Genomic DNA, 14,307 nt, shown 5'->3' on the forward strand with positions numbered 1-14,307 from the left:
CCATCTCCAAAGACCTGAATGTTCCTGTGTCTTCCGTGCGCAGTGTCATCAAGAAGTTTAAAGCCCATGGCACTGTGGCTAACCTCCCTAGATGTGGACGGAAAAGAAAAATTGACGAAAGATTTCAACGCAAGATTGTGCGGATGGTGGATAAAGAACCTCGACTAACATCCAAACAAGTTCAAGCTGCCCTGCAGTCCGAGGGTACAACAGTGTCAACCCGTACTATTCGTCGGCGTCTGAATGAAAAGGGACTGTATGGTAGGATACCCAGGAAGACCCCACTTCTTACCCTGAGACATAAAAAAGCCAGGCTGGAGTTTGCCAAAACTTACCTGAGAAAGCCTAAAACGTTTTGGAAGAATGTTCTCTGGTCAGATGAGACAAAAGTAGAGCTTTTTGGGAAAAAGCATCAACATAGAGTGTACAGGAAAAAAAAAGAGGCATTCAAAGAAAAGAACACAGTCCCTACAGTCAAACATGGCGGAGGTTCCCTGATGTTTTGGGGTTGCTTTGCTGCCTCTGGCACTACACTGCTTGACCGTGTGCAAGGCATTATGAAGTCTGAAGACTACCAACAAATTTTGCAGCATAATGTAGGGCCCAGTGTGAGAAAGCTGGGTCTCCCTCAGAGGTCATGGGTCTTCCTGCAGGACAATGACCCAAAACACACTTCCAAAAGCACTATAAAATGGTTTTAGAGAAAGCACTGGAGACTTCTATTGTGGCCAGCAATGAGTCCAGACCTGAATCCCATAGAACACCTGTGGAGAGAGCTCAAAATGGCAGTTTGGAGAAGGCACCCTTCCAATATCAGGGACCTGGAGCAGTTTGCCAAAGAAGAATGGTCTACAATTCCAGCAGAGCATTGTAAGAAACTCATTGATGGTTACCGGAAGCGGTTGTTCGCAGCTATTTTGGCTAAAGGTTGTGCAACCAAGTATTAGGCTGAGGGTGTGAATACTTTTGTCTGGCCCTTTTTTGGAGTTTTGTGTGAAATGATCAATGATTTGATTTTTGCTTCATTCTCTTTTGTGTTTTTTCCTTGCAAGCAAATTAAATGAAGAGAATAATACCAAAGAATTTGTGATTGCAATCATTTTCAGGAAGAAACTGAGTATTATCTGACAGAATTGCAGGGGTGCCAATACTTTTGGCCAGCACTGTATATATATATATATATATATATATATATATATATATATATATATATACTGTGTATATATATATATATATATATATATTTGTGTATGTATATATATCTATATATATATATATATGTGTATGTATATACAGGGGTGGATTAAGAGTAGCAAGGGCCCCGGGCAGTTTAGAAGGCGCGGGCCCACCCCCCCACACACACACACACCTGATGTATCACATGTCACATGATCCCCTGTGATAGATCTTGTGATAGTTCACGTGAAATTAATTTGGCACAATATTAATTATAATAATTTTTTTTAGGCTGTGTGCCCACTATGCATTTTTTAAGCGTTTCCGTAGGCAATTCCGCTGCAGAAACGCTTAAAAAACGCTTGGTAGAAGGTCTGCCATGTTTCCCAATGATAATCCGCATTTGCTGTGCACATGCTGCGGAAATTTCCGCTGCGGATTATCATTGCGGAAAAATCCGCAGCATTACCAATTATTTTGCGGAAGCGCGGCATTTTTGCCGCCATTGACTTGCATTGGAACGCATGGAATCCGCATCACTGCATCTGTACATGCGGATTCCATGCGTTTCAATGTGCGGATGGTACCCAGGTCTGAAGAAGAGGAGCCTCTCCTCCGGACCCGGGTACTTTAGAACCTGTAAAAAAAGAATAAAATAAAAAATAAATATTATACTTACCTTCTGATGGCCCCCGGTGTCTTTATCCGATGCGTCCTGGCTTGCCGGCAGCTCGCGATGGTCTGAAAAGGACCTGTCGTGACGTCATTTAGTCATGTGACGGCTCACGCGACCGCTGACGTCAGCAGGCCATCAGAACGTAATTATATATTTATTTTTTACCATTTTTTTACGGTGACACTATATAAATCCATGCCGGTTGCATGGATTTATATAGTGTGACCAAGTTGTCAAGCACTTTCCAAGTGATGCTAAAATTGCTTGGAAAGCGCTTGTCAACCGCATGCGGAAATGCATGTGAAGAACACTTCACTTCCGCTTGTCCCTGGCAGGAAAAACGCATGCAAAATCCGCATGCATTTTTTCTGACAGGGAGATGCAGAAATGCTCAAAAAAAATCCGGAGCATTTCTGCATCGTGGGCACATAGCCTTACATTAATTGTATGACTCAATATTGAGCACACATAGCCATCTATACACAGTGGGAGGTCGCACGTAGCCATCTATACAGAGCAGGAGGCCGCACGTAGCCATCTATACACAGTGGGAGGCCGCACGTAGCCATCTATACACAGCAGGAGGCTGCAAGGTGCCATCTATACACAGCGGGAGGCCGCACGTAGCCATCTATACACAGCAGGAGGCTGCATGTAGCCATTTATATACAGCGGGAGGCCACACGTAGCCATCTATACACAGCAGGAGGCCGCACGTAGCCATCTATACACAGCAGGAGGCTGCACGGCGCCATCTATACACAGTGGGAGGCGGCACGTAGCCATCTATATACAGCGGGAGGCGGCACGTAGCCATCTATACACAGCGGGAGGCCGCAAGGCGCCATCTATACACAGCAGGAGGCCACATGTAGCCATCTATACACAGCGGGAGGCCGCACGTAGCCATCTATATACAGCGGGAGGCCGCACGTAGCCATCTATACACAGCGGGAGGCCGCAAGGCGCCATCTATACACAGCAGGAGGCCACATGTAGCCATCTATACACAGCGGGAGGCCGCACGGTGCCATCTGTACACAGCGGGAGGCAGCACGTAGCCATCTATACACAGCAGGTGGCCGAATGGCGCCATCTATACACAGCGGGAGGCCGCAAGGTGCCATCTATGCACAGCAGGAGGCCGCACGGTGCCGTCTATACACAGCGGGAGGCCGCATGGCGCCATCTATACACAGCGGGAGGCCACAAGGTGCCATCTATACACAGCAGGAGGCCGCACGTAGCCATCTATACACAGCGGGAGGCCGCACGTACCCATCTATACACAGCGGGAAGCCACACGTAGCCATCTATACACAGCAGGAGGCCGCACGTAGCCATCTATACACAGCGGGAGGCCGCACATAGCCATCCATACACAGCGGGAGGCCACACGTAGCCATCTATACACAGCAGGAGGCCGCACGTAGCCATCTATACACAGCTGGAGGCCGCACATAGCCATCCATACACAGCGGGAGGCCACACGTAGCCATCTATACACAGCAGGAGGCCGCACGTAGCCATCTATACACAGCGGGAGGCCGCACGTAGCCATCTAAACACAGCAGGAGGCCACATGTAGCCATCTATACACAGCAGGAGGCCACACATCGCCATCTTTATACAGTGGGAGGCCGCACGTAGCCATCTATACATAGCGGGAGGCCGCACGTAGCCATATATACACAGCGGGAGGCTGCATGTAGCCATTTATACACAGCAGGAGGCTGCACGTAGCCATCTATATACAGCGGGAGGCTGCAGGTAGCCATCTATATACAGCGGGAGGCCGCACGTAGCCATCTATACACAACAGGAGACGGCACGTAGCCATCTATACACAGCAGGAGGCTGCACGGCGCCGTCTATACACAGCAGGAGGCCGCACTTAACCATCTATATACAGTGGGAGGCCGCACGTAGCCATCTATACACAACGGGAGGCCGCAATTAGCCATCTATATACAGCGGGAGGCTGCACGTAGCCATCTACACACATCGGGAGGCCGCACGGTGCCATCTACACACAGCAGGAGGCCACATGTCGCCATCTATAGACAGCGGGAGGCCGCACTTAGCCATCTATATACAGCAGGAGGCCGCACGTAGCCCTCTTTACACAGCGGGAGGCCACACGGCGCCATCTATACACAGCGGGAGGCCGCACGGCGCCATCTATACACAGCAGGAGGCCACACGTAGCCATCTATACACAGCAGGAGGCCGCACGGTACCATCTATACACAGCAGGAGGCCTCACATAGCCATCTATACACAGCGGGAGGCCGCACGTAGCCATTTATCTACAGCGGGAGCCTGCACGGCGCCATCTATACACAGCGGGAGGCCACACGTAGCCATCTATACACAGCGGAAGGCCGCACGTAGCCATCTATACACAGCGGGAGGCCGCACGTAGCTATCTATACACAGCGGGAGGCCACACGTAGCCATCTATACACAGCGGGAGGCCGCACGTAGCCATCTATACACAGCAGGAGGCCGCACATAGCCATCTATACACAGCAGGAGGCCGCACGTAGCCATCTATATGTGTCACCCTGGCCTGGATGCCACAAGTGTAATTAAAGCTGTGTCTGAGAGCAGGGGGGAGGTTCTCTGGTCAGGGGAACATTAGCATGCAATGCCTCCTGTCTCAGGCCAGTAGGGGGAGCTGGCTGCCCCTATAAAAGCTGGTGCTGGGGGCAGAGTTAGAGAGAACTTGATGGCCTTTCTCAGCACTGAGACTTGTCCCAGAGCAGAGCAGGGACAGACAGTTGCACTGCACCTAAGAGGAAGTGTGGCAGGAGGAGAGCCACAAGCCAGAGACAAGAGGCGAAGAGAGCCTGTCTTGGCAGAAAGAGGACTTAATTTACCAGACTTTGGTGTCTGAGGCTGGAAGGATTCCACATCCCCCAGCAGATAACCAGTCCGCAAGGGACTGTATATTCCTTGGCCTAAGAAGCCTGGAGGCCCTGCCACAACCAAAGGGACCAGTAAAGCCGTACAAGGCTGGGAGCAGAAAGTAACCCACGTCGCAGGCAATACAGGCGAGAATACACGGAAAGCTCGGAAACGTGGGCTGTTACCCTATAACGAGGAGATAGCCAGAAGGAGCGCAGAAAACACGGTAGGCCTACACCCTCACCCTGACCAGGGCCAATTTCCCCTTTGCTCTCAGACATCCAGGTCCCCTCCTAGCTGGGGCTGTTTGTGCGTCAATTTACCTGTTCTAGTAAAGACCCTGGACTGCAACCTGTTGTCTGTGTGCTCCTTGCTCCTCCAGCACTATCAGCACTGGGATTCTCACTACCATCACTCCCACCATCCATTATACTGCCCTGGGGCCGCACTCTTCCCGTGGGGAGTCACACTACCCTAGCTGCACACCTCATCAGCCCCAGCGGTTTGCATGCAGCGGCGGTTCCTAATAACCGCAGTCCACGGGTGGCATAGTCGGACATTATCAGCAGAACGTAGCAGACTACCATTGGCTTGACCACCCTGAGCCACGGAACCGGGTCGCCACTACTACCCCCATCGTCTCCCTATTGCCCGGATCCGAGTGCCCCACGGCCCAGGGGGCGAGTTAGCTTTGGCGTGGTCGGCAGGATTTCGTGCCCGCAACCACCGGGTACTGCGTGCCTGAAAAAGACTTTTGTAACTTACCTGTGGCGAAGTTTCCCGCCGTCCGGAGTCGTTTCCCGCCATCCGTAGCCGATTCCCGCCATCAGACGCCATCTTGGACCGTTTCCCGCCGTCTTCTGCCGTCTTCCCGCCATCCGCAGCTGTTTCCCGCCATCGGACACCATCTTCAGGAAGCCACGCGGGAAGAAGAGGGGCGTGGATGTCAAAACCGTGCGAGATCCGAAGCTCCGCCCCACGCACCGACGCTGCGCAAGGTCCTGGAAGGGAGAGAGAGCGACGCTGACGTCATCAGGACGCGGCGCCAGGTCCTCGTCCATAGTAGCAGCAGCGGAGCCGCGGCTTACAGAAGAGGATCGTCGGAAGGTAGGCCACGCTTAACTAGGGGGGAGGAAGATGTCGGACACAGAGGCCCCCATTACCACCAATGCAGCTGCAGCAGCGGTGATGCCCTTTTCCCTGCCCTACATCCCTGGAGCGGCCTGGCTGCCCAAGTACTCAGGGGAGCCCCATGCCCTAACTGACTTCAAGGAAAGGCTGTACAGTTTGTTCCACGTTTACCCCCTGACAGAGGAACAGAAGGTCAGCATACTAACAGGGCAGTTAACTGGCGCTGCCCAAAGGGAGGTAAAATCATGGCCCACTGAGGAGAAAAGGACTGTGAAGGGTATTCTGGCCCGGCTGCGGGGTACCTTTGACACACGTACCTCCGCTGAAATTAAAATGAGGTTCTATGGATGTAAGCAGCGGGCACAGGACAGCATCAGAGACTATGCCCTAAATTTGCAGGAAGCCCTAAGGGCCATCCAACAAACTGACCCTGGCAGTGTGCAGGAAACGGATAAATTACTAACCGAACAATTCATAGAAGGTCTGCTGTCCAGCGCCCACAGGGCCCAACTGCGCCTCATGTTCTTTCAGAACCCTGATCTGACCTTTGCCCAATTTAAGGACAGGGCCATAAGGGTGCTCCGTGAACCTGCAACCAGTTGCGCTATAAACCCCCGGCGCCCTGCTCTCACCTACCACCAGGAGGCGGCGCCCTCCTCTATGGACTCCGTGGGGGCTGATGGACAGGCCCTGAACCAAGCCCCGTCGAAAGATCTGCACCACCAAGTCCAGGAGCTGACCAGGAGCGTCGCGGCGTTGACCAGGACCGTCCAGGCATTGCAAGTGGACCCGTCAAGACCCATCGAGCTGGCTTCAAGTCCGGAGGATGTCCCGTGGCGTCGACAGAGGAGGATCCCGTCATTCCGAGGGAGGCCCACAGACCGCTACGCAGAGGATGGACAGCCCATTTGCCATCGATGCAACCAGCCCGGACACATTTCCAGGTACTGTAATTTAAACGGGTCCAACCTGGGGCAGAGGGCCAACCCCCAGGCATAAGATCACCAGGCCCTTATAATTGGCGTTATAAGTACGTTGGGGGGCGCCCGGTTTTACCCGTGGTGCTGGACGGTATCCCCATGAGCGCCTTGCTGGATACTGGGTCGCAAGTAACCACTATCCCTTATGTACTTTTTAAGCAGTATTGGACTGATGCTGATATCACACGGTATCCAGACAGTAACTTGAGCATCATCGCCAGTAATGGCTTACCCGTGCCGCAGATGGGGTTCAAGGAGATGACCATTAAAATTGGTAAAGTTGAACTGCCGGCACAGGGAGTGATTATTGTGGACATTGACCGTCATGAAAGTCACCGTAAAATAACTGTGGGTACTAACATAATTGAAAATTGTCTTTCAGAGGTAATTGTAATTCTACAACAGGTGGCGGTGAATGCTAGTTCCAGCCAACAGAGAGTCCTCAACAAGGAGATAAAAGCCCTGATGAGACGGCAGCAGGTAGAACTGTCTGGTGGTGAGATCGGTAGCGTAAGACTGAGTGACCCATTCCCCATTTCCATGCCTCCCAAAAGTGAAATAATGATCTGGTGTCGGACTGCAATCGGGTTGAGAGGTAGAGACTACCAAGCCATGGTAGAACCCGTGTACTCAGACAGCAGGCCCACCATTTTGACCGCCCGGGGGGTGGTTGATGTCCGTCATGGGAGGGTGCCCGTCCGCATCCTCAACATTGGGGAGAGGGAAGTACACTTACCCAGGTACGCTACACTCGCCAAACTGTTTGTCGTCGAACACAAAGCTATCAGGGCCGTGGAACCCTTGCCTCCATCTCCACAGGCGGAGGGTAATGGCTCCCAGAAACAAAAGGAGGACTGGTTCCAGAAACTCCACGTGGGTGCTGACTCCACTCCCCTGCACCAAAAACAAGGAGTCTACCGGGTGGTACAGGAGTACGAGAGAGTCTTTAGTAAGCACCCGCTAGACTTCGGCAGAGTAAAGGGGATAGAACACCACATCCCCACAGGGAGCCACCCACCGATAAAAGAAAGACACAGACCTGTACCCCCTGCACACTACCAGAACGCAAAGGGCATGCTAAGAGAGATGAAAGAAGCTGGGGTCATTAGAGATAGCTGTAGCCCCTGGGCAGCCCCCTTGGTTCTTGTCAAAAAGAAAGACGGCACCATGAGAATGTGCGTGGACTATAGACAAATCAACCGTATCACCCACAAAGACGCATATCGGCTGCCTAGAATAGAGGAGTCTTTAGCCGCACTAAAATCAGCTAACTTCTTTACTACTTTGGACCTTACTAGCGGGTACTGGCAGGTTCCTGTGGCAGAGGCTGACAAGGAGAAGACCGCCTTCACCACCCCGATGGGACTGAGTGAGTTCAACTGTATGCCTTTCGGGCTCTGCAACGCACCAGGGACCTTCCAGAGGCTGATGGAATGCTGTCTAGGGCACCGAAACTTCGAGACGGTCCTCCTTTACCTGAACGACGTGATCGGCTATTCGAAGACCTACGAGGACCATCTCAAGCACCTGGCCGAGGTGTTCGAAGCCCTGGCAGGCTATGGCCTGAAGGTGAAACCATCGACGTGTCACCTGCTGAAACCAAAGGTCCAGTACCTAGGGCACGTGGTAAGCGCGGAAGGAGTGGCCCCCGACCCTGACAAGGTCACGGCAATCAAGAGCTGGCCAAGCCCCTCGAACATCAAAGAGGTGAGACAGTTTCTCGGGTTGGTAGGCTACTACCGAAGGTTCATCCCCGGGTTCACTAAGATGGCAGCTCCTATGCAGGACCTCCTGATCGGACAGTCTAAGTCCAGGAGCCAAAATCCGCCCTTCAAGTGGGATAAACCGGAAGAGGAGTCCTTCCGCCAGCTAAAGATGGCCCTCACAGGGGACGAGATCCTGGCCTACCCTGATTATGGCCAGCCTTTCATTCTCCACACAGATGCCAGTAATGTGGGACTGGGAGCCGTATTGTCCCAAAACCAACAGGGCAGAGAAAGGGTGATCGCATACGCCAGCCGGAAGCTGAGGCCCACCGAGAGGAACCCGGAGAATTACAGCTCCTTCAAGCTAGAATTCTTGGCGGTGGTGTGGGCCGTGACGGAACGCTTCAAACATTACCTGGCCTCCGCAAAGTTCACCGTGTACACGGACAACAACCCATTGACACACCTGGACAATGCAAGACTGGGTGCCCTAGAACAGCGGTGGATGGCCCGTCTCTCCAACTATGACTTCGTGATCAAGTACCGGGCCGGCAAAACCAATGCCAATGCAGACGCCCTGTCGAGGATGCCTCACTTACCTGAAGGTGACGAAGACCCAGAAGAGCTGGAGGAGGTAGAACTCCCCGCGTTTCACCGGTATGGAGCTGCTCAATACTCCCACCGCGTGAAGGAGGAGGATCTAACAACCGTGATGATCAATCCCCTACCTCACACCAGCTGGGCCGAGACCCAAGATAGTGACCCTGCCATCCGCCTGGTGAAAGATCTGCTGACCCAGGAAGACGCCCGCATGGATCCGGATGCCCCAGAGGAAGCCAAGCAGCTATGGAAAGAGAAGAGCAAGCTGTTCCTCTACGAAGGCAAGTTGTGCAGAAGGATTGTCAACCACCGGACGCACGAGCTGACCTGGCAAGTCGTGGTTCCAAGGCGGGATGCAGCTATGGTCCTGGGAGCTTACCATGACAGAGCGGGGCACTTCGGTTGGAAGAAACTGGAGTTCCTGCTAAGAGGAAGATTCTTTTGGGTTGGCATGAGAGGAGCTGTAGAAAAGTGGTGCAGAGACTGTGGCCCTTGTCACCTAAGGAGGAAGGACCGCACCAGCCAGAAGACACCCTTGAGGCCCATCGTCACCACGCAGCCTCTTGAGTTGGTAGCTCTAGACCACGTCAAGTTGGCTCCAAGCCGGTCAGGGTACATCTACGCCCTGACAATCGTGGACCACTATTCCCGTTTTCTAGTGGTGGTCCCGGTAAAGGACTTGACAGCCCAAACAGCGGCCAGAGCCTTCCAGCAATATTTCTGCCGTCCACACGGGTATCCGGAACAGGTCCTGACAGACCAGGGTCCAGCGTTCGAGGCTGAAATCTTCCAGGAGTTCTGCAACCTCTATGGCTGTAAGAAGATTCGGACAACGCCTTACCATCCACAAACCAACGGGATGTGTGAGAAGATGAACAATATAGTCATTGATCTCCTGAAGACGTTGTCCCTGGAGGAACGCAGCCTGTGGCCAGAAAAACTGCCGGACCTGATAGACCTATACAACAATATCCCGGTGAATGCTACAAACTGCACCCCGGCTTACCTGATGCGAGCTAGACCAGGTAAGCTGCCCGTAGACCTGGAGATGGGAGTCCTAATACCTGAGGACACCTCCCCGGATGCTGACTGGGATACGGAAAGGCAACTGCAGTACAAGAAGGTACAGGAGAGTGTGGAGAAGAGCCTGGCCCAGGTGAGAGAGAGGCAAGAAAAACTCTTCAATCAACACGCCCCTGCTGGTCCCCTAGAACCTGGTGAGCAAGTCCTAAAGCGAAAAAGAAGGCTACATAAGTTGGACGACCAGTGGGAAAGGGAACCCTACACCGTGCTGCAGTCTGATCACGACAACCTGAAGGTGTGCGTGATCACCAAGGACGGAGGAGAAACCACTAGCACCGTCTCCAGAGACCACCTCAAAAGATGCCCCGAGCAACTCCGTAGTGCAGAAGAGGATCAGAGTGACCTTGAACCCGCAGAGGACAAGGAAGAAATGATCAGCACCGTTCTCGGAGAGTTCCCTCAGTCCTGGACTCGCATAAACGATGCCATAGTGGTACCCGTCCTGCATTTCCTGCAACCGGCACAGCAACAACCAGCACCAGAGCCGGAAGGTGAAGAGGAGCAAGCGGTTCCAGAGGCAGAAGAGCCTGTACCAGCAGCCCAGTAGAGTCAACCCTCTGACAGTGAGCCTGCCATGCCTGCGGTAAGCCAAAGGACCCGCAGACAGCTGCCTGCCCTACCTGTACACCCAGCTGGTAGTTGTACCCCTAACGCTAGTGGGGAAAGCCAGGTTGGTCCACCACCAGACAGTGGGCTACGTAGGTCAACCAGGAGCACAAAGGGGCAGATACCCGCTCGCTGGAGAATATAGGATGTACTAAAAGTGTAAATAACCCTGTTGCCAAAAGTTACATGCATGTTTGGTAATTCTGTGTTTCAGTTTCTTGCAGTTACCGTAAGGACTCACAGGTTATGGACTTTTTATAACCGGGACCTTGTATGGACTGCGTTCAGAGCCTAACCCAGGAATGAACTAAGACTGTGAAGGACTTGGGGTAGGACAAACCCCCACCTGGTTAAGGCTCCCCGTTGTGCTGGTGATATGGACACCCGGTCACAGGCCACACTGTGACCTTAAGAACTCAATTTGTGCGTCGTCTGTCTATTAATGTTTTATTGTTATGCATATTGTCTTTGTTTACTGTTTAGTCCCGGAGTACTAAATTTCACTAGGTGGGAATGTGTCACCCTGGCCTGGATGCCACAAGTGTAATTAAAGCTGTGTCTGAGAGCAGGTGGGAGGTTCTCTGGTCAGGGGAACATTAGCATGCAATGCCTCCTGTCTCAGGCCAGTAGGGGGAGCTGGCTGCCCCTATAAAAGCTGGTGCTGGGGGCAGGGTTAGAGAGAACTTGATGGCCTGTCTCAGCACTGAGACTTGTCCCAGAGCAGAGCAGGGACAGACAGTTGCACTGCACCTAAGAGGAAGTGTGGCAGGAGGAGAGCCACAAGCCAGAGACAAGAGGCGAAGAGAGCCTGTCTTGGCAGAAAGAGGACTTAATTTACCAGACTTTGGTGTCTGAGGCTGGAAGGATTCCACATCCCCCAGCAGATAACCAGTCCGCAAGGGACTGTATATTCCTTGGCCTAAGAAGCCTGGAGGCCCTGCCACAACCGAAGGGACCAGTAAAGCCGTACAAGGCTGGGAGCAGAAAGGAACCCACGTCGCAGGCCATACAGGCGAGAATACACGGAAAGCTCGGAAACGTGGGCTGTTACCCTATAACGAGGAGATAGCCAGAAGGAGCGCAGAAAGCACGGTAGGCCTACAGCCTCACCCTGACCAGGGCCAATTTCCCCTTTGCTCTCAGACATCCAGGTCCCCTCCTAGCTGGGGCTGTTTGTGGGTCAATTTACCTGTTCTAGTAAAGACCCTGGACTGCAACCTGTTGTCTGTGTGCTCCTTGCTCCTCCAGCACTATCAGCACTGGGATTCTCACTACCATCACTCCCACCATCCATTATACTGCCCTGGGGCCGCACTCTTCCCGTGGGGAGTCACACTACCCTAGCTGCACACCTCATCAGCCCCAGCGGTCTGCATGCAGCGGCGGTTCCTAATAACCGCAGTCCATGAGTGGCGTAGTCGGACATTATCAGCAGAACGTAGCAGACTACCATTGGCCTGACCACCCTGAGCCACGGAACCGGGTCGCCACTACTACCCCCATCGTCTCCCTATTGCCCGGATTCCGAGTGCCCCACGGCCCAGGGGGCGAGTCAGATACACAGCGGGAGGCCGCACATAGCCATCTACATACAGCAGGAGGCCACATGTAGCCATCTATACACAGCGGGAGGCCGCACGGTGCCATCTATATACAACGGGAGGCCGCACGTAGCCATCTATACACAGCGGGAGGCCGCACGGCGCCCCCCCCAGAGACAGCGGGAGGCCGCACGCAGTCACGCATACACAAACATAGAGACATATACATACATACATGCATAAACACAATTGAAACACAAAAATACATATAAACAGACATCACACAATGATATCTGCCTGCACACACACACACTCACACAGACACTCACACACACAAACACACTCAAACACACTCACACACACACTCTCACACACATTCACCATCCCCTGGCTCCAGTCTTCCAGCTCCTCTCCGGTGCAGCAGTGCAGGCCGGGCGCGCACTGCGTGACGTCACACTAGCCGAGACGGCCGCGCACAGGGCCGTGTCTCCTAGCAGTGACACGACCGGGCCAGCACAGGAAAGTTAACAGCTGCAGTGCTGGCCCGGCCGAAGAAGAAGAAGCGGCCGTGCGCCGCTGCTGGGGGAGTGGTTCGAGGGCCCCCCTGCCACTGTCTGCCGGTATGTGCCGTGGCGCCGCACATATAATGAGGGCAATCTGGCCATAAACACCCCGGAGGCCCGGGGCCCCGGGTGGTATCCCAGATTGCCCTCATTATAATCCGCCTATGTGTATATATATATTCTCATACTCTTTAATCAGCCTCTTACCTCTACAGGGAAAAGTGCTTGTCACACAGGGATAACCATACACTGTTCTTTCACCAATGCACTAAAAGAAAGTTCTTGCTGAGTCCTGGCAACTACAACTTTATCAGCAGCTCAGAGACAGTATTCAATAGAAACCAAAAAGAAGAGAACTGAAGTGAAGGCCAAATGTAAGTAAGTGGGCAAAGAGTTGGTCTGCAGGAGAAATGCAGCAAGATGAAAGCAGGAGTCTAAAAACACGAGATTAAATACAAATATATGAGATTATATGTAAGAAGAAACTGCTGAGTACATGAATCCAAAAGTACACATGGCAAAGTGTAAATTTAGTGATACAATACATATGCAAAAGTAAAAGTATGGTACAATTATAATGGTGGTCTATACAAAACTAGAAAAAAATATTAAAGGGCAGTGCTAGGTAAATATACAGAGAATGATGGAGTGAACATAATATAGAGTCAAAACAAAATTTGAAAACTGGACAGTATACTGGAATGTGGCAAAATAAATAGATACATATATATACTGTATATATATATATATATATATATATATATATACAGTGACAAGCAAAAGAGTAACAATGCTTTGAACTTTTGGCTTTCAGGCTTCATATCTCAACATCCACTATTGCTTTGAATGTGAGACTACCATCATTTTATAGACAATCATCTTGGCTATCTCATACATAAATTTGACTTGCAACAATTTTGCATATGATTAGCTATGCAGATTCTTGTCATGTCACTGCATTGTTACTGTTTTGCTCCTAAAAATCTAAATTTAATTTTTTAATATTTTGTTAGTATTTTGTAAATCCATCTTTGGCTTTCAACACTGCCTGAATCCTTCTGGGCATGCTCTTGATCAGATTCAAGCATATCTCGACATCTGATCCCAGGTCTCTTCTACACGTTCCCAAAGTTGGTGCATACTGATCGACTCACTTGGGTATGTATACAGCCTTTTCTTCAATTGAGTTGAGGTCTGGGAACTATGAGGGCCAATCCAGCACCTTTACTTCATTGTCATTGAACCATTTCTTCGCCAATCTCGACGTATGCTTTGGGTGGTTGTCCTGCTGAAACACTATGTCGTCCTTTTCATACCCATAGCACTTAAGTGTAT

This window comes from Phyllobates terribilis, unplaced genomic scaffold, assembly GCF_046119375.1.
Source record: "Phyllobates terribilis strain yellow unplaced genomic scaffold, ASM4611937v1 Scaffold_5__5_contigs__length_657084704, whole genome shotgun sequence".
Taxonomy (NCBI): Eukaryota; Metazoa; Chordata; class Amphibia; order Anura; family Dendrobatidae; genus Phyllobates; species Phyllobates terribilis.